Source organism: Marmota monax, unplaced genomic scaffold, assembly GCF_021218885.2.
Source record: "Marmota monax isolate L192 unplaced genomic scaffold, Marmota_monax_Labrador192_F-V1.1 WCK01_AAM20220418_F8-fsc00005, whole genome shotgun sequence".
Taxonomy (NCBI): domain Eukaryota; kingdom Metazoa; phylum Chordata; class Mammalia; order Rodentia; family Sciuridae; genus Marmota; species Marmota monax.
The window spans coordinates 25,851,179-25,877,695 of record NW_026692254.1 but is presented as its reverse complement, the minus strand read 5'-3'; the positions used below and the strand labels follow the sequence as shown (position 1 = coordinate 25,877,695).

The 26,517-nt window shown below is 36.6% G+C and overlaps 1 pseudogene; it reads left to right on the top strand.

The window, feature by feature from the left end:
• Positions 1-20,758: 20,758 nt before the first annotated feature.
• LOC124088957 (heterogeneous nuclear ribonucleoproteins A2/B1-like) lies at positions 20,759-21,952 on the top strand (annotated as a pseudogene).
• Positions 21,953-26,517: the final 4,565 nt, after the last annotated feature.

Here is a 26,517-nt window from a genome sequence, read left to right as displayed (position 1 = left end):
AACTGGACAGGAAAACTGTAATGTGTGGCTTGATTATGATTATCAAATCAACTATTGGTCAACAATTGATTAAATAGGGGAGTTATTTATAAATTTTTAAGCTAACAGAGCTAGAGACAATTATGAGTGTTGATACTGGTGAAATGTAGGACCTTCAATACTTTGTAATGCCTAAGATGCACTTGTTGCAAATGAATCTTAACAAAAGCAAGAAAATAAAATTAAAACATACTTCTCTAGCAACCACATTTCTGTGTCTTTGGGACTATCATTCCCACTGCCAGCTGCCTTCCATGTTTCCATGTGTCAGTGCTCTGCTGTGTTGGGTGCTGGATTTTCATTTGGCATCTGGTACTGTGGACCACTGAAGTCTATCTTCTCTGTGTATCTTCCTGGCCAACTCTCAATTCAACACAGTGAACTGCACATTTTAATTCTTCGATCTACCTTAGAGTAAAACAAAATGAAAAATGAGAATGTTCATTCATTCATTCATTTTGAACTTAACATTTATAGAAATGGATGGATAAAACCAATCATGCTGATTGATTAGCAGTACCAAGCAAGCCAAATGGAGAACTCTGGAACAAATCCTTGGTTTCTGCATGAAGCAACTGGATGGGAAAGAGAGAGAGAGAGAGAGAGAGAGAGAGAGAGAGAGAGAGAGAGAGAGAGAGAGAGAGAGAGAGAGAGAGAACAATACATCAGGGTAAAAAAAATCTGGTATTTTTATGAATGAATTTATATTAATTTTGAAATATCTATTTAACATATATTCAGATGTCAAGGATACAGTTGGGTTTATAAATCATGGAACTCAGAATTTATATCTGTATCGATAGATAGTTCAGATATAACAGGCATTAGATTCAGGTCATGAGATCAATTTACCATGAAAGAGACTGTATACAGGGAAAAATTTATGGCTTTGGATTAAGCCAGGGGGCACTGCAATATTAATAGGTTGAACCAAGGACAAATGGTAAACAAAGCAACCATAAGATGGTAGGAAAATTAGAATTGTGTTCTGTTTCAGAATGCAACAGAACTGGGTGTTTCAAACTAAGGGAACAGTCTGCTTTCCAGATGCTACGAAATCATCCCAGAAAAATAAATACTGAGAAGTGAGTTTTGAATTTTACAATCTGGAGTGCTTGGTTTCAGTGCACTGGTTGTGAGAAAGGTTTGATTGGAATGAGTTAAGAAGCAGAGAGAGAGGAACCAGAGAATCTCTTCCGTAATTGGAGGGGGGAAAAACCTTGTCTGTAAGATTAAAGCATTTAAAGACAAAAGTTTGTTTATATGATCTTATTTTAGTTTGTTTTAGGTAGGGATAGAGAGCACATTTTTTTGCTTATGGGATTCTCCAGGAAAAAAGAAGAACTTGAAGACAGTATCTAATTGCACTAACAAATTCCTCAAGAAAGAATGTGTAGGGAAGTCACAAGAGTGGTGAATTCAGGAAAATTGTTGTTTGGGAAAATCATAAATTTGTGAAACTTTAGAAAGTTTGAGCTGACAAAGTATTAGAAATCATCTAGAGTGATCATTCGTTTGCTGATACATTTCGTCAAGTACATTTGGATAGCTCCCATGCAGCAAGCATGATTGAAATAGAACCTGTGCCCTTAATGCAAAAGGCTATCTTCTTCTTTATTTTAATAAACAAGTAAAATGAGATTCAGACAGGGAAGTTTCTTGCATGAAGTCACACTTTTGTTCAGCTAGAGCTGGAATAGAAATGTGCCCCTCTCTACTGTCAATCCATTGTACTTTTCAGTTGACTATTCAACCACTGTGCTCAGAGCCTCATATTCTATTTATTCTCATTTATGGTGTCAAAGACAATGAGAACTGATTGAACAAATTCTATTGGATTTACAAAAAAAAAAAAAAAGTGAATAAAACTCCCATTGAAATATATTCTCCTGGGGGAGACACTATGCACACATCAAAGAATTTTTGTGAAGATTGAATAAGAAATAGAATATGATACCTCCTGGGAACAAGACTCTGCTAAATAAGCACAAGTATTCTGATTCACTTATATGGGCATAGGAGTTGAGGCTAAACTGTTGAGATTCAACAGAATTCATCTCAGTTTTCTTGAAACCCAAAGCGAGGAACTAAAACATTTTAATATAAATATTTATAAAATAGATATAAATATAACAACTTGAAAGGTCAAGCAGCTAAACAAAAACAGCAGATGAAAATATTAAAAACAAATCATAGCATATATTTGTCAGGTTGCTTTTTGTTGGAAAAAAGCTATTGTGTGTGCATGTATATATGTTTGTATTTATCTTTAAGCCATTGTATTTAAAGAGTCCTGATTCAGGTTGTCAAGGTCCTTTCTGAGATCTCTTGCTGCTTTGAGAGGCAGGTAATTGTCCACGGTGCTTTCAGAATTAAACCAGTCAAGTCATCCTAAATAGCAGACGTACCTATTAATCTGTTGTACCCGGCCACATATACAAAGCTGTTTCCTCAAATTGATACAATCTTCACAGCCATTTGCTTGCATAAAACTTGGCTTGCCTTGTCTTCAGCCCACTCTGCTCTAACTCCAAATGCTTCTCTCTCTAGTCCTGAAGTAGTCTTCTCCATGTTTCCAAGATTTGGCATTTGCACTAACTTCATTTGCTGTCTGCTTAGGACTTGATCTGAATGGTCCTCTGAATATACTCAACCCAAAGAACTATGGAGATAAGAATAAATTTGTTTTTATCCACAAAGACTGGGGGATTTATTCTCAATTAGGAATGATTTTGCTCCTCAGGAGGGCATTTGGAAATGCATGGAGACATTTTTGGCTGTCAAACTATGTTGGAGGAGTACTATTTTCCTCTAGTGTGTACAGGCCAGGGATGGTGTTAAATATCTTCTAATGCAGAAGATATCCCTCTGCAACACAATTATTGGGTCCAAAATTTTAACAGTGCAGTAATTAAATGAAAGGATAATTAAATGAAATTAATTGCAAGATTTTTCAACTACCTATAATTAATAATCAAAATCACTTCCTTTTGCACTTATGCTGTAATTAAATACAAACATTCATTTAACAGACGTTGATTACTCCATACACATCCCTGCCTCAGTTTCTTTTTCACAACCTGACTCATCCTCACTGGTATTATGCAAGGTACAAAATATTAAAATTAACAGTAATATTTAAAGTATTAAAATGCAGAGTCCTGAGCCCTGACAAGCATTGATGGACTCAGACTTACTAGAGATATAATCCAGAATCTGCATTTTGTTAGAATTTCTGGTTTGAATATGGAAGTGTGAACACCACTTCCTATCCAATTCTGAAAGTCCTTCCTGTTTTCTGTATCTCCAGATTTTGTAAAGCCCTACTCAAAATTTTCATCCACAAGAAATTTCCCTGAGATCTTTCTCTTCTAGATGTAATAAAATATTAACATACTACAAGTTGTTAATTTCTTTTCTGGCATTTAGTCACATTTTTGGTCCATTAATCTTATATGGTTGTAAACTCCTCAAAGTCAAACATCCAATTGCATATTCCTTTCAGACTACCCAAAGTCCAAGAGCAGTGTCTACCATAAGGTGTTTGAAGGTTGACTGTATATGCTTCTTATTTTCACACAATTTTTGTAGAACCATGTTGCAATTGTATATTAGACCTTTCCTAGAGACACTGAAATTTCACCAGTTTCAATGGAAGATATTTTGCTGATGCTAATCACGCATGATCCTCTCAAATGGTGAATCAGCAGATTCCACAGAATCTGCAAAGACAAATCAGAAAAGGCAGCTGGCCTCATAAGCAGCTCAGATCAGCATTCCTTATATCACCCTTCAAAGTCAGACCAGGTTAGCCAGCCAACCTTTTTACCCCAAACCATACAAGCTACTGACCCAACAAAATAAATCCTATCCTGATTGTCATCCATCATTCTTCCAATAGGAAGAAATTATGGAAAAGCCATAGAGATGGGAAACTCCAGAATGGTTCTTCAATTAGGATTGATATTGGCAAGGGGTGAGGAAAATTGTGGCAGCCAAAGTTTTGGAGAGATGTGCTTTAGCTATGCTGTAAGGTTGTGTATACCAGACCAAGGGTGGAACCCATATGATCTGTCAAATGTTTCCAAAGTGGTGATGTGGTCCCAGATAGGCTTAAGAATGATTTATCTGCCATTGTTGTATATGACGGACTGGAGGCAGATAAAACTGGCAATCCAGTTCACATTTAATAAGCCACTAGAGAGGGTGACATTAGCAAAAATGGCAGTGTAAGGATTTTAAATAATTCTTTCCTTGTTAAAACAGTGAAAACTCTGAATAAAATGGTCAGTATCAACTTTGTCAGAATTCTGAAAACTAACTGAAAGCTTACAGCACTCTTAATATCTCTAATCAAGAAAAATAGGTTGGCACTCTGGAAAGCAGTATGGGGATTTCTCAGTAAACCTGGAATGGAACCCCAATTTGACCCAGTTGTCCCTCTCCTCGGCATATTCCCAAAGGTCTTAAAATCAGCATACCAAGATGTCCTTCCATAGATGAATGGATAAAGAAAATGTGTTATATAAAAACAATGGAATATTACTCAGTCAAAAAGAAGAATGAAATTATGGCATTTGCTGGTAAATGGCTGGAGCTGGAGAATATCATGCTAAGTGAAATAAATCAATCCCCAAAACAAAGGTTAAATGTTTTCTCTGATATGTGGATGCTGACACACAATAAGGTGGTGGTGGTGGTGGGGCAGATGGTTGTCCATTGGATTAGACAAAGAGAAATGAAGAGAAAGGAAAGGAGATGGGAACAGAAAAAAACAGTAGAATGAATTGGACATAACTTTCCTATGTTCATACGTGAATACGCAACCAGTGTAATTCCACATCAGGTACAACTACAAGAATGGGAAGTTATACTCCATGTATGTATAATATGTCAAAATACACTCTACTGTCATATATATCTAAAAGAACAAATAAAAATTTTAAGAAAACAAGCATAAAAAAAGAAAAAGAGAACATTTATAAGAAGAACAAATTTGTGACTTTATTAGCATTATTTCCATCAACTTCTACCCAACTGAGTGTGCCCTTGAAAATCAAGAGCCTAAAATAATAGTGGAAAAAAAGAAGTCTGTCAGTTCCTAAAGGGGGAAAAGCAAGGCTAGATGTCCTTCAAAGCCCCATTTCCCCCCAAGAACTGCATTATTTAATGCATTTGCTATTTCTCTGGAAGGCCTCATTCACAAGGCTGTCTTTATTTGACCTATCACAGAACTCACTTTGTGTAAATGGTGGTTCTTTGGGGCATTTATCAAACATTTTGGGAGGTGAATATTCAACATCATGGTTGCTTGAGGTGGTAAATTACAATTTGGTTGAAATAACAGACTAATCAAAATCTCAGAAGGAAAATCTGGGGAATGAGATAGTCATAGGAGCTTTGGAAACCTCTCACATATTTTGGGAATCAGTATATATTCATAAAATACATGGAAAAACCCTGACTTCTCACCCCCTTGCTAACCAAGAGACTTTGAGCAAACAGGAAGCGAAGAAGGAGACAGCTGTGAATTGCCTGTCAGAGAGCTGAATCACGCTCCAAAAGGCACTTCTGAGGCACACTTGGAAAGGTGGGGAGACTACCAGATTCAGGTGCTTAAAGAAACCCCTATCCAGTCATTAGCTAATGCCTAAGCTAACCAAGGAGAGACTTCAGTGACCACAATGACAAAGATTAGAGACTTTGCACAATTACCTTGGAAAACTCATTAAACAAATAACAAAAATTAAGAAAGTGTGTATATATGAAAAAAAAAACAAACTTGAAATTGAAAGAGCCCTGAAGCCCTAAGGAATCCCAGAGATTGGGCTTCTTAGATAAAATATTTTGAATATATAGAATTAAAGGGAACTGTGTCTAAGAACTAAATGAAATCATAAGAACAATATCATACTAAATACAGAATGTCAATACAAAGATGAAAATTATTTTAAAATTTGAAATAAAAATTCTGAAGATTTTTATATATTCAATTACTATAACTGGATGAAAATATTACTGAAGGAAATTAACAGAAGATTTAAACTGGCAGAAGCAAAAGTCAACAAACCTGAATAAAGATCAAGTGAAGCTATCTGAGAGAGAAACAAAAAATAATGAAAAAAATAATCTGAGCTTCAGTGACTGTTGAGACACCATCAAGGGTACCAACATAGGCATTACCAGAGACCCAGCATGAGATGAATGTGAGAAAGGATAGAAAGCACAAGTAAAGAAATTATAACTGAAACTTCATAAATTTAAGGAAAAAAGTAAATCTACAAATCTAAAAAGTTAAACTTTGATTTAGATCAATTTTAAATCATCTATACCTGGACACATAATCAAACTGTCAAAGCCCAAGAGAAAAAAATCTTGAAAGTATCAAGAGAGGAAGAACTCGCTACCTGCAAGAAATACTTAGTAACATTAAAATAAATTTCTTTTTAAAAACTATGGAGTTCAGAAGGAAGTGAGATGACATTTAAGAACTGTAAAAAGAAAAGATTGTCAATCAAAAATTCTATATTCAGCAAAGCTATCTGGTAAAAAAAAAGAGAGAGAGACATTTTCAGGAAAAATAAAAACAAATGTACCCTGTAAGAATTATTAAAAGGTATCCAAAGTACAAGAGCAAGACACAAATTGGTGCCAACATACTTTATATATAAACAGAGATATGAAAAATTGTGCTGTATATGTGTAATAAGAATTATAATGCATTCCACTGTCATTTATTTTTTAAAAATTAAAAAAACTAGGAAATAATAAAATAATAATTGAAATTAAAAAAAAAAGAATTACTAAAAGGATTGCTTCAGGATGAAAAACAATGTTAACTAAAACAACATGAAGAAATACAGTTCTGCTAAAGTAACTACATAGGTAAATATAAAAGGTTGTATTAAAACATAGCCATGCACAGTGACGCATGCCTGTAATCCCAGTGGCTCAGGAGACTCAGGCAGGAGGATCATGAATTCAAAGCCAGTGTCAGCAAAAGTGAGGTGCTAAGCAATTCAGTGAGATCCTGTCTCTAAGTAAGATACAAAATAGGGCTGAGATGCGGCTCAGTGATCAGGTGCCCCTGAGTTCAATCTCTGGTGAGTGTGTGTATGTATCCTTATGTATATAATTAATTAATAATATATATTTATTTAATTTGCCACATGCCGCAGTCTGGCTGGGCACAAAATCACGAGCCACTCAAGCAGGAACAAACTTTATTTCTGAAACTCCCGCCAATGCCACGCACTCTCCCGGGAAATATGCCGAACCACACACTCGGCGTTCTCCCAGGCCACACTACACCAACAGACAAATCCCTCCTCTGGAAATCCCTCCTACTGCACTTCCCCAACCAATGGGAACTCTAGAGCTCCAAAGTAGCAGGCCCCAGGCGGACAGCAGGGGTCTAATATCCATTTGAATGCAGATTTTAACATAATCATATCATCTCAATGGCTTGCTGGCGTCACCTTTCAACCAAAAATGCCATGCATCATTACTACTTGGCTATGGCTCTCAGCAGCCACACACATATAATTAATTAATTACATGTATTTATTTAATTTGTAACTTTTTTCTCCTATCAGGTCAAGTAAGTAAATTGAATGAGTAATCAAAAAACTTCCCATAATGATAAGTTCATCTCCAGGTGGCTTCATTGGTGAATTCTACCAAATTTTAAAGAAAGAATTAACATGAATCCTTCACAAGGTCTTTTGAAAAGTAGAAGAGAGGACACTAACCATCTTCTTATCTGAGAGTAAATTACACTGCTAGAAGTTGGTTGTGTTTATGGATTAGGTGGTCAAGTATTGTCAAGAAGTCAGTACTCTCCAAATTGGTCTACAGATTTAATGCAATTCCTATAAAACCTCCCACTGGCCCTTTCTGTACACATTGAAAAGCTGATATGTTCAAAACTCACATGGGAATGCAAGTTACCCATTCTCCAAAGCAATATTGAAAAAGAGGAACGAAGTTGGATAACTCACCTTTTCCATTTCAAAACTCATTATGAAGCAGAAGTATGTGAGATGGTAGAGTTCTGGTATAAAGATAGACTTACATTACTATAACAGAATTGAGACTAAAAATAAAGCCATATATTTATAGTCAATTGATTTTCAACAACAGTGCCAAGACATTTCAATAGGGGGAAGAGTAGTCTTCTTGCATATTATGTTGTGACAACTGCCATTCACTTCTCAAGCAATGTATTTGGAACCATGCCTCAGTCTATACACAAACGTTAACTCAGGGCTGGGGATATAGCTCAGTTGGTAGAGTGCTTGCCTTGCATGCACTAGGCCCTAGGTTCAATCCCCAGCACCACACACACAAAAAAAAAAAAAAAAAAGAAGAAAGAAAAAAAAAGTTAACTCAAATGTATCAAAGACCAAAAGCTAAAAATAATAATTAAAAAAAAAAAAACTCTTAGAGAAAACCTTATTCATAACTGAATTAGGCAGGAGTTTCTTAAATATGATACCAACTGCTCAAGTAAACAATGAAAAAAATAGATGAATGGGTCTAATCAGAGTTAAAATCTCTTGTGTTTTGAATGACATGGTTAAGAGAGTGGAAAGACAACTCATGGGACAGGAAACAATATTTGAAAAACAATTATCTGATAAGGGTCTAGTGTCTGAAGTACACAAACACACGTCAACATCCATAAGATAATTTCAATAATTTTAATAGAAATTTCCTCAAAGAGGATATTGTGCATGGCTACTCATCACATGAAAGAAAAGATATTCAATGTCCTTAGCCAGTAGGTGAATGGAAATGAAAATCTCAATTAGATACCACTTCAAATCCACTAGAAGAGCTAGAATGAAAAAGAGAGTGTAACCAATGTGGGTAGAATGTAGGGAAGTGGGAACCCCACGTTAATGTTAAAACAGGGCAGCTGCTTTGAGAAACAGTCAATTAGTTCCTCAAAGATTAAATACAGAATACCATAAATCCCAGCAAACCCATGCCTATGTATATGCCCAAGGGGAGTGAAAACATGTCCACCTAAAAATCTTACACAAGAATGTTCATAGCGGTAGTACTTACAAAGTCAAAGGTGGAAACAACCCAGATATCCATGAACTGATGAAGAAACAGCCTGTAATACATCTGTGGAATGGCATATCATTCAGCCATAAAAGGGAATGAAGTACTGATTCATGCTACAGTGTGAACAGAACTTGAAGACATTTTGAAAAGTGAAAGAAGCCAAACATATAAGACCACACATCATGTGGATTATTTAAGTGAAAAGTCCAGAATGCACAAATGCATAGAGAAAAAATAGTTTAATACCTACATATTGACATACACCTATAATTCCAGCACACCCAGAGGCTGAGTGAGGTGGGAGGATGGAAAATTTGAGGTCTGCCTGAACAAATTGTAGAGACCATGTCAAAATAAAAATTTAAAAGGGCCGGGGAGGTAACTCAGTGGTATAGCATGTACCTCACATGTGTGAGACTCAGGATTCAATTCTTATCACCAACAATTATTTAAAACAAAGAGAATTAATAATTGATAGAGGAAATGAGGAGGGGTAGTGAGAGGTACTGTTAATGGGTATGCAGTTTCTTTTCTGTTTTTGGTGCTGGGGATTGAACCCAGGGGTGCTCTACCATTGAGCTACATCCTCAACTTTTTCTATTTTTTTTATTTTGAGACAGGGTTTTGCTAAATTTACCAGAGTGGCCTCAAACTTGCTACCTCCTGTATCAGCCTCCCTTGTGCACCACCCCATCCCACATAGAGTTTCTTTTTGGAGTGATGCAAATGACAGTGGCGATGATTGCACAATATTGTTAACACACTAAGAACCATTGTGCTGTACACTTTAAACAGGTGACTATTATGCTATGTGAAGTGTATATTAATAAAAAAAGAAATTATTCCAGCTAACCAACATTTATTTCAGTGGCAAAAGAAAAGGAGATAATCAGAGGCCATGGATTCCTTTAACGTGATCGAAAACAGAGGATTTTCTTAATATGTTTTTATAGCAAATGCAGTAGTGTGTAATTTATTCAAAAGACTTTAAGCTACCTGAATGAGCATAGTTGATAATAATTAGAACCAAAAGCAACTGGGGTTTGGGATGAAAGACGGCATTAAAGCAGATGGCAGATAGGAAGAAGAGGTTTCTGCAGTACAGCCTTGGGAAAGATAAAGAAACTGTATTCTAATCTGTTGGGAAGTAGAAAGCTAAAAAGGAGGTAAAAAGAGCCTAATGGAACTAAATCAGTGTGTTCTGTATACTCTGGCATAAAATTATTACAGACTATTTAATCTTGAGTCCAAATTGGGAAGGGTGTTCAGAAATCCAAGAGAGGACACATGGGGAAATATTTTCTTATTCAGGCCAAATTAAATAAGTGAGTGGTCTCTAGGTAAGAAGTTAAGATGCCTAAGTCAAGAGGAAGTTTTTTTTTTTTTTTTAATTAGAAGTCCAGGTATTTTAGGCATATTGGCACTTTCAAGAGATTTCAATGAAAATATCTATTGATAGACACATTAATTATTAATTCCATTTGGGAAATGATATCTCCAAGTGCCTGCCTAAGCCTTTTTCTCCTTCGGGATTGGGAAAGTATTAGAGTGATTCTTTAAAAAAAATTTTATTATTATTTTTTTAAATGTTAGCAACATCACAGTTTATATTGAGGGGGGAAAACAGCTTGGAAACCATCCAAATTTTCCACAAAAGGGAGCAGCTAAGCAAACGGTCTTAAAAATGATGGTTCATTTAGACATACTAAAAAGTAATATTAAGCAATTTCAATATATGGAAAGCTCTAAACCATGAAGTGAATTAACAAAACACGAAATTATATGCCAACTAGTTATGGCACTTTATGCATTCAAAAATATATGTACGCATTTTAAGAAAAAAAAATAAGAAAGTTTGGAAAGAAAGAACAAATAAACCTACCAGATTCCCTGTCGATTATTTACATGTTACCCCTGAATGAACCAAGAGTTTGGTGATAATATTGCAATATTATAGATGAAAAGTTAATCCATTATAGTAAATATAATTTGTCTGGGGTCACTCAACTGATAAAAGACAGAGACAAGATTCAAACCCAGGCTCTTTACCTCCCAAGTTAGTAGAATTAAATGAAATTCTGATTTATTTTCTTGGGTTTTCATTGATGTTTGAATGTGGTAATGTACCAATATAAAATAGTTCTATTTTGATCTTACGTGTTGCTCTCTTGTTGAATTTATATTTTTCATTGCTTGACTGCAACACACCTCATAGTCATAGGTGTCTATCATTTGCTATCATTAGAGAGTTCATTCTAAGCCATGTGCAGAGGTGCATGCCTGCAATCCCAGGGATTTGGAAGGCTGAGGCAGGAGGATTTCAAGATTAAACCCCTAAGTAACTTAGTGAAGCTCAGTCTCAAAATGCAAATTAATAAAATAATATTGACTAAAAGAAACTAGGAATGTAAATCAGTGGTAAAGCACCCTGGGTTAAAATCCCCAGAACTTCTTCCCCACCAAGAAAAAGTCCAGACTAACCCAATTTCATCTAATTTCAACACCTTGCCTCATGCCCTCAATTAATGTTTAATGTTAATCATCTCCCCTTTCTCTGGTATCTACCAGACTTTTCAGTTCAAGGGATTTTAAGCCCAAAGGAGAGCTCATGGTTGATACGTAGGATGTTTTCTCCATTCTCTTGTCTGGTCTTAGCTCCTGTGAAATAAGCTAAGGAAGAGGCAACACAAAGGAGGGAATAAACCATCTTATGTAATTAGCATTCTATTGCTGGCCCTGTTAAGATCTTTGGGCTTTATCAAATTCTGTTGGTTGGCTCTTGGAATGCATGTGCAAGTTCTCCAGGCAACCTTTGGGACATCCTAACTGTGTCCTCGTTGGGAGACCTGTCTCAGCTTTACCCATCTGTCCTCCTGACTTCTCAGCTTCTTTCCCAGGGAAGTTCCCACATACCCTTGCTTTGCATGCCAGCGCTCTGGAGTGGTATGCCAATAAGCTGGCTCAAGTTGGGCCACCTCACATGGTTTTCACATGGCTGGAAACTCAGGCCTCCTTGTCATAACAGTGTGAGAGCCCAGGATGCCTTTGGTGTCATAGTCCCTTCCTTTGGGCTTCTCTTTTATTCCTTCTGTACTTACAACCAAATGAGAGAAAAATTAGCAAGTCTACTACATAAGCAGAAATAGCAAACAAGATGGAATTTTCTTCTCTTTTAGTACTAGTCATACACATACACACACATGCGCATATATATATATATATATATATATATATATATATATATAGAGAGAGAGAGAGAGAGAGAGAGAGTTATTGTTGGTTTTGTGTTTTATTTTGTTTTCCTCCTGGAGACCATCTCACTTTTCTTGCTGTGGTTGGAAGAAGTATCTCCTCTTCCCACAGCAGAGAGGGAAACGTGCACACTTACTCGCCCAGGTTAATGAGTCATGTCTCTGGTAATTCTCGACTTCCTCCTCATTACTTCTCACCTCCTTGATCTTTAATTCATACAGATGTAGGTGGTGGTCGGGGCTAAGTTATCCTGACATAGCAGAACAAATCGCTCTTCTCTGCCTCACATGTGTTATCAATTCTGAAGGATACTTCTGTCCCCTAAATGTTTGAATCTCACTTTTGAGTGTAAATACTTGGTTCTTATATCTCTTAGGTCTGCATCCAGAGGAACAAAGCTTTCTTAGCTTCCTATTACACTTGCTTGGTCACCAAAGTACAAAGTACTGTTTAGAAATGGTGGCATATGTCCAATTATATGGTACATTAACACCAGGAGAGTTCTTTACTATTTCCCTAATGCCTAAAACATGTTAAGAAAAATAGAAAATAGTAAATCAGAGTATTGACAACTGCATCTTTGGAATCAGTGAAGGAAAAGAAACACAGAAAAAAATATGTTTTTTTGTTGATTAAGAAGTTAAATGGGAGTGTGAATGGAGAGATATATGTTCCCTCTGATTTTGTACTCAAATTATCAAGAAAAGCTCTGTTTATGCAGGCTGCATTTCCTCCAGACATTAAGCTTTGGAATCATGTTGTAAATATTGAACTGATGCCCTTCATTACTAGTGATTCAAACAAATACATACCTGTTCACTAACCCTGTTCATATTTCTAGGAGTTATTTAGAATAACCATAGTCTTATGGTTTGCATATAAACTATCTCCAAAATACTCTTGTGTAAGAAAATATAAGAAAGTTTAGAGGTAAAATGGTTGGATTATGAGAGCCTTAACTGAAACATTGCATTAATTCACTGATATGGATTAACTGGGTAGTAACTGTAGGCAGATCAGGTATGGTTGGAGGAGGTGGGTCACAGGGGCTGTGCCTTTGTGGAATATATTTTGTCCCTGGTGAGTGGAGTTCTCTCTGTTTCCTGATTGCCATTTCCTGAGCTACTTTCCTCCTCCATGCCCTTCTTCCATGATGTTTTGCCTCTCTCACTTAAGGCCCAGAGCAATGGAGTCAGTTAGCTATGGACTGAGAACTCTGAAACCATGAGCCCCAAATAAACCTTTTCTCCTTTAAAATTATTCTTGTCAGGTCTTTTGGTCACAGTGAAAGAAAAAGCTGACTAAAACACAGTTTGGAGAGAACCACCTTTTTAGTCTGATTTGATTCATGATGTCTTCTGTGGAGTGTTCCACCCAGGGGTCCACTCACCATCCCTAAGCCAGACTGAAAACTTCCTTTCTCTTTGGTATTCCTCAAGCCACTCCCACCCACCTTAAGAAGCTCTGCCTTTTTAAATCCTAACTAACAAAGTCCTACCTACGTTATAGCTACATTCTCACTTTTTACATAGGAAAGCCAGATCAGAACCTACTTCCGTGTCCTTCCAGGAGAAATTCTCTCTATTGCTACCATTTCTGGAAAATGGGTTGCTTAGTTTGGCTGAGTGATTCTCAGAAAGGATCTGTACATACCTGGGTGTCTGATGGCATATTCTCTTAAGTGTACATGTTTTATTTTATAGTTTGGCAGAGAAAGGAGGAGTTTAAGTATTCTTATTTTAAGGAATCATCTAAAAATTAGTAAAATTTGTGCTGGATCATCTGAATAACCAACACGTAGCTGTCCCACTCTCCATCCTTTCATGGGCCAAGCAAGTTTGTGAATACATTTGTAGTCACACTGGCACCAGAAGTCCCTCAAGAATGGAAGGACAGAGAGGATGGCTAAGTACATATAAAAAGGTTCATGCCACTTGAAAATCAAGTGATATAGGGGATGCTGTAAAAAGAGTAGTTTCCCTGTAGAAAAAAATTATGTGAACAAAAGTGGTTATATGCAAAAGTGGTTAATTGCAAAAACAATTCAAAAAATCTTGCGCTGTGGCCTTCAGCACTATATTCCAATTGAAAATAGAAATTTAGTTTCAATAAAATCATTAGCAATAAAACATACTTTAGTTACCTGTTGACTAACCCTGCTTAGGTTTCTAAGTATTATTTATATTTATCATACTTTGAGGTGGATTTAATTTAGTCTGTCTTTTTAAAAATATTTCAGTTAGGAGTCCACTTACTGTCCCTAAGCAAGATTGAAGTTGCCACAGTAACTAAATTAGTATTGACATTTCTTTGAGTTAAATTGCCAAATTTGATTGGTTTTCAAGTTTTTTTTTTAATGCAGTGAAGAGTAGGTATTTATATGTAATTTGGTGTTTGCACTTAGGTATCATTTGAATTATTCCATACCATAGTCCTATATGTCAATGCTGAAGAATCTGAAGGTTTTTTTTCTTTAAAAAAAAAAAAAAGAATATACAATACTATTTCGCTTTGTAAAACTATGGCTCAGCATTGGATGTTAGTCATTTTTTCATAGAGCCTGTCCTTTTTCATTCCTGGTTTTACCCCCTTGAGATCAGAGACAATATTTGTTTACTGTATCTCTTATAGCAGCTAGCTGAATGTCTTACACTGACCACTGAATAATAAAATGTGTTGATGATGGCAATTGTCCTAATGTAGTCTTTCTTTTCTTCTTCTTTTTATTTTTTGGTACCAGGGATTGAACCTAGTGGCACTCAGCCACTGAGCCCCATCCCCAGCATTCTTATATTTTATTTTGAGATAGGGTCTTACTAAGTTGTTTAGGGTCTTGTAAGTTGCAGAGGTTGGCCTTGAACTTGAAATCCTCTTGTGACAGTCTCATGAGTCACTAGGATTATAGGGGTGCACCACCATGACCGACCTGTTATACTCTTTCTGAAAGCTTATTCTCTTGGAACCTCCAGTTTTCACCAATCTGTTTTTTTCACCAATACTTGGCTTCTAAGTTCCTTACTGTGTTGATATTCTAAACAGATTTCAGGAAAAGCAAATTGCATGCATGCTAAGGATATATCTAGCTTTGAAATGCATTTTCTGCAAAATTAATGATCTATCTTGTAACTGTGCCTGCTGGAGAGAAAGTAGATCCACACGTTCTATTTTTATAAAAGAAAGAAGGATGAATCTCTTTTTAGTGGGCACCAAGTCCTAGAGCTCCAAGCTCTAACAATGAAAAGGATGCACTGTATCATTTCTCTTGTATCATTTTTGCTGATGTAGGGAAGGGGCCATTTTTTCTTCTTAAGGACTGTCATGCTAAGTGAAATAAGTTAATTACAAAAAACCAAAAGTTGAATGTTTTTTTTCTGATATGCGGATGGTAATTCACAATAAGGGGGGTTAGGAAAAAATCCAAGTATTTTGGATTAGACAAAGAGGAATGAAGGGAAGGGAGGGGAGGAACAAGAGTAGGAAAGTTAGTAGGATAAATCGGACATAACTTTCCAATGTTTCATGTATGAATACACGACCACTATAATTCCACACTATGTACAATCAGAGGAAAGGGGAGTTGTACTTCATATATGTATAATGTCTCAAAATACATTCTATTGTCATATATAAAAAATAAAAAAGAACAAATTAAAAAAAGGACAGGCACAGATTAAAAGTGGTTGTGTTTTCTTTTCTCTCTAAAGTTTCCTGTAGGAGCCAAATATTGGATCATTTGAGAAACCCTACAGTTTTTAAATGAAGTTAGAAAGATAAGATTAATCTCGGCCTAGGACATTATGATAGATAAGTTAATAATATTCAAAAAAAGAGAAACAAAAACAAATACAAAAACCTCAGCCAAAGTGTTAAGAGATTTTAACTCACTGTATTCTGTAGTTTCTAACAATGACACGAGTTGGTTTTGAATTGTGAATATTCTTGACCAAATTATTTAAACTTTCTGATTTAATTGTTGAAAATTCCTAACACATTCCCATTTAACCCAGGTGATTGTTTTTCTCTGATCTGTACTTTAATATCAAAGATCTCTGGGGTGGAATTACAGGTGCACTGACTTTTGATGTGTGATACATGGGAGAATTCCTGAACCTTTAAGATCAGTTTTTTCAAATCTATAAAATGGGTCAATACTGGTTGATTGATTATGAGATACAGTATGAAAATTTCAAGGTTCTTTATGTGAAGCCCCTAGTTTTAAATTAATGGAAGTGTTTCCCTATTAAGATCCCAGGGAATATAGACCATCACTGGTTCTAAGAGTGATTCTCCATTCTGGGGAATCATCAAACTCATGATAAAAGTTTGAAACAGAAAACAGCAGGCTCCACCCTGAGCTAGAGAATCTGAGGTAGAGTTCAGGAATATATCTTTTCCAAAAAAACATTCATCATGTTGGAGAATCACTGTCCTGGAAAGCAGGGTCAATGTGCTGCTTATATTTTGGATTCTTAATTCCCAGAAAAGTGCCTGGCATAAATACAGTGTTCAGTGAAGATCCCTTAAATGAAGTTCAAACAAGTCTCTTCTATTACCCACAAGTGATGGCACTGATCCTAGTGTTACACTAACCATTCAGTGGATTGATTGTCGGACTAATTATGTCTGGTCTAATTCAAGAAAAGCAACTTTTTAAAGTGCCTGAAACTATAATTGGTTTGGGGATAGTATATAGCATAGTCTAGAATAAACTGTACTTACAAGATAAATGTCACAAGTTAGTCTTTGTTGTATTACATATAGCAGCCCTACCCTATGGTGTTTCATGACACCTACATTAGCTCAGAGCAAAGTTTGTGTGATGTTTCTGCTACTTCCGCATAGGTGATATTACATGTAAAATCTGGGCTTGATTACAAAAGGTAATACTCTCATCTCCTTCTTCTGTTTCTTCTTCCCATGCTCCCTGGTATAGAGCTTTGCATAATGAATAGTATCTTGGAACACAAAAGCATTTGTAGGTGTGCAATATGACCAGACTTCACAATTTAAGGGCTTCCAAAATCCCTGAACACATGTCAGATACTGGTACTTAAATCCTCTATGACCCCCCCCCCCCTTTTTCCCCCTTCTACAGTAATTTTGGATACTCCAGGCAATGTCTTATTCGTCTTAAGGACTGAGAAATCTAAAACATAAATAATCAGCTATTGAAAAAACTAAAAAAGTAGGAGCGAATAGAAATTAATATTTATCAGCTCTCTAGAGGAGACTTTTCAGCTTTCAAGCAATGAAAGAACTCATAAAGACTTGAGTATAAAAATATAAGTAAGTTGGGCACAGTAGTGTACGCTTGTAATCCCAGCTACTCAGGAGGCCGAGGCAGGGATCATAATTTGGATGATAGCCTGTACAATTTGGTGAGACCCCATCTCAAAATAAAAAAATAAAAAAAAACTAAAAAGGACTGGGGAGGTAGCTCAGTGAAGAGTACCCCTGGGTTCAATGTTCAATCACTAGAACCCCAAATAACAACAAAAATAGATATATGTGTGCGTGTGCGCGCACGCAAACAAATCTAAATTAAAAGTTAATAAACAAACTGGGAAACTATTCACAGAATATATTGCAGGAAGAGTGAATATTTTATACACAGAAAGATAATAGATATTGTCACTAAAAATAAGGCCTTCTATAAATAAATAGGAAATGGATAATATCCATTAATTCATCAAAGAAGAAGATGCAACAGGTAAATATGCTTTGTTTAAAAAATAAAAAATGCAAGTTGAAAATCTGATTCCATTTTCTTCTATCAAGTAAACAAAATTTAAAAATCAAAAATTGATCATTCTTTATGGAGAAAATGGACCTAAATTATGGTGTATGGGATAAAGTTATGCTAGCGATGCATAGAAAAAAAATTTGGTAATTTGTCAAGAGGTACAAAAGTGATCAGGCCTATTGACTAAATTCCACTCCTGCAAAAAGATAAAAATTTAAGAAGGAAAAGAAAAAGGAGGAAGAGGAAAGAAAAAAAGTAAAAACAAAGACCAAAACAAGAAATGAAACTCAGTTACAGATTTATTCATTGCAATATAGTTTATACTACATAAATTTGGAAGTAAATTAAAAATCTAAAAATGGAGAATGTTGAATTAATTGTGATTCATTTATCCAATGAAATATTATGCTGCAGGTAAATTGTATGCAAATAACTTATTACATATTATTCATCATATTATAGGAAACAAAACACAAAATCATATATAGAATGATCACTTTTATGATCAAATCTAGCTCTCTATCTTCCAAAAACAGAGAAGAAAGTTAAAGACCCTTATATAGAAAAAAATCACACAAATATTCCACCTTATGCGTTGGTTTGCACCTGAATGTTTCTTATTTCCAGATTTTTTTTCTACTATTTCCTTTTGTGTATAGTATTTCTTTTTTTTTTAATAGATTTTAAAAAATATTTTCTTGAAAACACAACTGAGCTTCCACAATGGGTTCTTAGTTCATCTGAGTCCCTACAGCTATGTGCCTCTGCAGGTGGAGCAATCTCAGTGCAAAAAACTAGCCTCTACCTCAGAGCAAAGCCTGTCCAAGGAAGGGACATCATCTTTGTCCTTGGAAAGACCCACAGAGCACTCCTAGGCACATTCCCACCCTGCTAAATTGTTTATCTACAAATAACAGGAGAGATCTGCTGCGCCAGGTGTCTCTGACTCAGTCAGGCTAGATGGGGACCCATAGCAACTCCCTAACAGCCACCAATCAGCATGAGACAGGGAAATACCTGGGATGCCAGATGACCCTCCCAGTAGTTTATGGTGGTTGATAACGTGTTGGGAAACCATGTAGTTCAGCACATACACCCCTCTTGGCTTAAACCAATCAGTTCAAATGAATCCCCCTCTTGTAGTGACCAATCACCCCTACCCAACTTGTTCCCATCAGTGAAATGTGCTAATCATGTTTTAGAGTTGTTATTTGATTTTCCCGCCGTGTGATGATTTGCTAAGAGATGCTGTGATGTATGTGGGGGTCCCTGCCTTCTCCAAAGAATGTATAAAACTGCTGCAAACCCTGGGCTCAGGGCCTCTCAGCGTCACCCATTGCTGTGTGCACGGAGGACCGAGCTAGCTCGCAATAAACACCTCTTTGCTGCTTACATCGATCTTGGGTCTCTGGTGGTCTTTTGGGGGTCCCAAATTCGAGCATAACAAGTGCAGATGTAGTAATTTTTCCAACCATGTAGGATATTCTGGGTTGAAAGTATACTTGCTCATCATGCCTTGCCCAAATCCTGCTGTTCCGTTCCCAAACTGCTGTATTAGCACAATTTTTCCAGATACTGTGGCCAGTGTGTACATTCAGATGAGCTGAGGCGAAAATGGCAACACCAAGGGAGTCAGATAAAAAGAGTGCTAGGGATTGAACTCTGGGTCTTGTGCATGCTAGAGACAGCATCTCACTGAGTTCCTTAGTGCCTCACTTCTGCTGAAGCTCGATTTGAACTCACAATCCTCCTGTCTCAACCTCCTGAGCCAATGGGATTACAGGCATGGGCCACTGTCCTGACCCCTCACTTACTCTTCTTCAAAATGTACAGTCATACCACCCCAGGATTTTCTAGAAAATATACACAACAGGCCAAGTGGACACAAACTGAAGCATGATACTTTGTACCCAGCTCCTTTGCACAACCAATTTGCCATGAAACTGGCTGAGCAAAGGAAAATTGACTCTTCCTGTGGGCTGAGAACATGCCAGGGACATGCTGAAAACACAGCAGCAAGCTTCCTTGTGTTGCTAAAAGCTTGGTCCTTGTCCCTGATGCCAATCAATAATGAGGACATGGTTTTGAGAAAAAAGGAAAAAGAGATGGTTTTTTGCTTTGCTAGCAAAGGAGAAACACACGGGACACCTGTCCTAAAGGCTGTGATTCTGCCCATCAGCAGGAACAAGGGACTTTTAAAGAGGTGATTCAAAGGCTACATTCCACAGGTTTTCTGTCTGGAGTTATAATTCACTTGTTAATTTGGGAGAGAGTCATTTCTGAGATCTTCTGATACCCTCCCCACAGTCTGGATTACTTCATTCCTAGGGTGGGTGTGAACTCAAGGACAGATAAATCTGCCTAACATGGGGATTTTAGGTAAACCCATTTCCCTGAGATTAGGGAGGGGAGAAATTAGGGAGGAGCAGGGAGAGAAAGGAAGAGAAAGAACCAAGTCCATTTTAAAAATAAATTGGAGTTAGTCGGAGGAAGGTTCTAGAAAAGCAGCGGCAGCGGCTCTAGCGGCAGTAGCAGCAGTGCTGGTCCTGTGTGGAAGTGCTCTTCAGCGGCAGTTCTCACTCCAGTGCCAGGAGGAGTCTGGTTCCTGTTTGTCTGCGGAGATCTCTCTTATCTCAGTTGCCTGCGGGAAATCGGGCTGAAGCGACTGAGTCCGACATGGAGAGAGAAAAGGTACAGTCCCGTAAACTCTTTATTGGTGGCTTAAGTTTTAAAACCACAGAAGAAAGTTTAAGAAACTACTACGAGCAATGGGGAAAACTTACAGACTGTGTGGTTATGAGGGATCCTGCAAGCAAAAGATCCAGAGGATTTGGTTTTGTAACCTTCTCATCCATGGCTGAGGTTGATGCTGCCATTGCTGCAAGACCTCATTCAGTTGATGGGAGAGTGGTTGAGCCAAAATGAGCTGTAGCAAGAGAGGAATCTGGAAAACCAGGGGCTCGTGTGACTGTGAAGAAGCTGTTTGTTGGCGGAATTAAAGAAGATACCGAGGAACACCACCTTAGAGATTACTTCGAAGAATATGGAAAAATTGACACCATTGAGATAATTACAGATAGGCAGTCTGGAAAGAAAAGAGGCTTTGGTTTTGTTACTTTTGATGACCATGATCCTGTGGACAAAATCATATTGCAAAAATACCACACCATCAATGGTCATAATGCAGAAGTAAGAAAGGCTTTGTCTAGACAAGAAATGCAAAAAATCCAAAGTTCCAGGAGTGGAAGAGGAGGCAACTTTAGAGGAAGATCTGATGGATATGGAAGCGGACATGGATTTGGGGATGGCTATAATGGATATGGAGGAGGACCTGGGCGTGGCAATTTTGGAGGTAGCCCTGGTTATGGAGGAGGAAGGGGAGGCTATGGTGGTAGAGGATCTGGATGTGGAAACCAGGGTGGGGGCTATGGAGGTGGTTATGACAACTATAGAGGAGGAAATTATGGAAGTGGAAGTTATAATGATTTTGGAAATTATATCCAGCAACCTTCTAAATATAGTCTAATGAAGAGTGGAAACTTTGGTAGCAGGAACATGGGGCGACCACGTGGTAGAGGAAATTATGGTCCTGGAGGAAGTGAGGGTTATGGTGGGAGGAGCCGATACTGAGCTTCATCCTATTTGCCTTGAGCTTCATTATATAAATAGGAGAGGATGAGAGCCCAAAGGTAACTGAACAGCTTCAGGTTATCGAAATAACAATGTTAAGGAAACTCTTATTTCAGTCATGCATAAATATGCAATGATATGGCAGAAGACACCGGAGCAGATGCAGAGAGCCATTTTGGGAATGGATTAGATTAATTAATAACATTACCTTACTGTGGGGGAAGGATTGTAAAAAATAAAAACAATAAAGCCTTTGAGCCAGTTTCTTAGCTTTTTTTAAATTGTTGTTTCTTTCTAGCGGTCTTTGTAAGAGTGTAGAAGCATTCCTTCTTTGATAATGTTAAATTTGTAAGTTTCAAGTGACATGTGAAAACTTTAAGATTTTTCTCAAAGTTTTGAAAAACTATTAGCCAGGATCATGATGTAATAAGACATAACGTTTTCCTTTAAAGAATCTAAGTGCATGTGTAGAGTTAAGAAGCTGTTGTACATTTATGATTTAATAAAATAATTCTAAAGAAAAAAAATATTTTCTTTATACATATACATGATAGTGGAGTGTATACATATACATACATGAAGTTATAACTTGTTCTAATTGGGTTCCCATTCTTTTGGTCATCCATGATATGGAGTTTTACTGGTGGTGTATTCATATATGAACATAGGAAAGTTATGTCCTATTCATTCTGCAGTCTTTCCTATAATCACCATGTAAAATGGGAAAAATACTGACTTGCTGGAAGGCCTGCCCTCCAGCACTTGCTAACACTACTTCGGGGCACAATCCTTACGCTTTCAGAGGTTGGAGGGGTGCCAGGTGATTTTTGCATGGAAAAGATTATACAGATCCAGATCCTTAGATGAACTTGCAGCTCATTTTCATGAAAACAAAAATAAATTTACTGTGTTGAGACCAAATGATTATAATGACATTGGCTAGGGGAAAATTGCAGAACATAGAAATTAATATTTATAAGCTCACTAGAAGAAATTCCCTAGTTTTCCAAGCAATGGAAGAAATAAGAGTTGGCAGAATATTTTTTAAAAAAAGTCTGTGTGTAAGCAAATACAACCCAAACGAAAAGGTAAATAACAAATATGAAAATTTACAGAGAGTGAATGTGAGTCTCCCTAGTGTTTGCTATTCCTAATATCATTTCAACTTACCTGCTGTTAGGTAGAATCCCTCCAGCTGGGATTGGAATGAAGCCTGGATTTAGTTTGACTTCTCAGTGAACTCTCAGAAAGCATACCTATTGCATCTTTGCAAAAATTCCCAATATGTCTCTCCAGGTGTGATGGACGAGATTGATTATTTTTTTCTCAAAGTCCAACATTCAGATTGTTTGAGAGTAGAAAATTCATTGTATGATGATGGGAATGTACATTTTCCAAATAAAATGTTAATGTTTTATATCTTTCCTAAAATTGAAATTCAGTTTACATAGCACTTAGGAAACACTTTTAAGGAAGCTCATGGTGACAAGCATCTAAATCCTTTGTATCAGATTTTTAGGGTGAATTAATTATAGACCAAAAAAATGCAGCTGCAAAAGACCATAGAGATTGTATTTAACAACCTTATTTTGCAGATTGGAAAATTGAAGGTTAGACAGAAAAATGACTTACACAAACACAAGAGTACAAAGAAGCCGAATATTTGAACAATCATATTTGAGCTCTTTGATTTGAAAAATGGGCACTATTCTTTTCTTTACTCACCCGGGGTTGGTATTCCATGTTGTAAACAACTAGTTGCATGTGTTCTACATTAGCACATTTTGGAAAAGATGAACAAATATTTGATAATAATCAACTGTATCTTTTAGAATATACACAAAAAAGGTGGGCAAAAAATAAGATGTTGAGCATGTATGTATTTTTTTTTAAATATCATGAGCTAAAGGAATGTGCTTAGACACTATAGAATTCATGTGAGTCTCCCTAGTGTTTGCTATACCTAATATCATTTCAACTAATCCTAAGCTTAAGTATTTGATTTCTCAGTAATATATTCAAACAACATTCCTCAAAATATGGTGTTAATATCTCTAGTGTTATGTAGAATAATTTCAGATACCACTTTTTAATTTTTATAGTAATGTACTTGTTTTATTATATGTGAAATTGTAATTGGCACATTAAACCTTATTTCCTGGATAGTCTTGCTCAGGATATAAAGAAATATTTTAAGTAATTTACATTGTAGGTGGTATTGGAGATATGACAGAAATTGCAAAGTGATACAAGAATGACTTTAGTTTGAGAAACAATGATTTAAGAAGTTCCTGCTGTGCAAGAATGGTAATTAGCAGAGGGTAAAAGGAAATATCTGTTTGCAAGTTTGAATTTAGTTCTAGACCATCATGAGGCACTACAGTCATTAAATGGTCTTTGAAGGTTAGTCTTATTAATGACCAGAGAAAGATGACCTTGACTCAGCCCTTGATAATTAGAGAGGTAAACAAAGCCAAAGTGTCCATCATGTTGAGTTGATAAGACTTGCCAGGGCAACAGAGCTAAAGTCTTTCATGATTCACTCATTATGATTGACATTTTCTTTTCTGTATTATGGGAATCATAAGTGTGCAATTATAATAACAAAGAAATTACAGTATTATAGTATTTTTTTCTTATTCACTTCCTTGACTATCAAACATGGCAGATCATTTTTCAGTTATTATCCCATTCATCATCAGAGAACTCCTGGGAAAGTGGGCAGGATGTAGATTATTGCTGATATTCTGCGAAGAAACCTGGAGGCACCCAGGAGCCATCAATCAAGGGGCTATAAGCATAGAGGAGAAAAGCAGTCTGACTGACCATGCACACTCAGATCAGTTCCTGCTGATGTTTCATTGATGAAGACCATGTTGTCCCAGAAGTCAAGATGGAGGGATGCGGCAAGGTCGTCCATCAAAGCAATGGAACATCCTTAGATTCTGCTTTTCTATAGACATGAGGGAAGACTTCAGATAGGTTTTCTGGAAAGCCCCATGGCCACAACACTAGAAAATCTTAATGATTATTTAAAAGACTTGTAAGATTAAACATGCCATAGTTCTTAGGATAATTAAATAAACACCACTGAGTGTGAGAGAGAGTTCTGATAAACACCTTGATTGAAAGTTAATTTTTCTTAGAGTTCCAAGCTATCATGCCTGTGCATAGATGGTAAAGAGGTTGTATAGGATTTTAAGGTAGTTAATAGTTCATAGCCAATGAGATATTCCTTTCAGCAAAACTTATTAAGAAACTTCTTTTCTTTTTGATCCATCATACTGAATTTACCATGGCTCTTGCCAACACTATTCCCCATGATCATACTGACCATTGAATACATACCACTGGAAATTAGTCTGGAACTTTGTTTGACTCACATACTATTGTATTTAATTGCGTTACCTGCAGATTGGGATGCCTCACATTCACTGGTAGAAGTTAAAAGAAATTGTAAGCAAACAGCCTAATTTAGCCTATGAATTAAAATGTTCCATTTCTTTAACTGCATTGTAATCACTTCTTTTATTTATGAATAATTTAAAGAGAATTCATGACTGCTTACTTACTTTTTTTAACCTTTGATACTAATTTTCTTAGGAAAATAACCTTATAGTTCAAGAAACAAAGTAACTGTTAATTAAAGTTTAGCTGTCTTAATTTAAAAGAATTTTGATCTTAGATCTAACGCAATTGGATAAAGTATTTTTTTTTAGGAGAGCCAGGCAATTCTCATTTTCTTGAACTCAGAGCCATAAAGTCTAAAGTTCACTCTTGTAATTGCCTATCACATTTGACCCATTCCAATCCTCCATATGTCCATCATAGCTCAACTAAATTCCCACTATATTCATGAAGATCTATAACAAAAGGATTGGGGGTGTAGCTCAAAGGTACAACAGTGCCTAACATATACAAGACCTCAAGTTCAATCCCAGCACTGCAAAAGAAAAAGAAAAAAATTATCATGATTAAGATGTCTTTCTAGATTTTTTTTTTGAATGGGAATTGTTATGGTTTGAATGTGAAGTGTCCCCCAAAAGATCACATGTGAGACAATGCAAGAAGGTTCAGAGAAGAAATGTTTGGGATACAAGACCCTTAAACCAATCAGTGAATTAATCACCTGATGGGATTGAGTAGTAACTGAAAGTACGTGGGGTATGCTGGAGGAGGTGGGGCATTGGGGAGTAGTGGACTCTCTCCATCTCTGCTTCTGATCACCATGTGAGCTGCTTCCCTCCACCACACTGTCCCACCACAATGTCCTGATGTCCTTCCTCACCTCAAGCCCCAAGGAATGGAGCCTGCTGTCTATGAACTGAGTCCTCTGAAACCGTGAGCCCCCAAATAAACTTTTCCTCCCCTATAGTTGTTCTGGTCCTGTCTTTAAGTCACAACAGTGTAAAAGCTGACTAAAATGGGGATTGAGTTTGGAAAATAACCAACTAAAACTTGAAGACGTAATCTCCTTGTTCAAGGAGTTTATGATTTTCCAGACCAGATATTCATTCATTTCTTAATGCATTCACTAATTTTAAAAATGTGTATCTACCATGTGCCTGTGCTAAGTAATGCTTCACAGTTTGTTTTTACTTTCATCTAATCATGATTTTTCTTTTCCCATGGACACATGCCTCAGGAAGGCAAGACATACATATCGATGACTAGATCAGAGAACTACAAAAATGCTGTCGAAGAGGTTGAATGAGCTCTTAAGTTATGGAGAAAAATGATGACTTCTGGCTGGAAAAGAAAGAACAAATTGCCCAGAC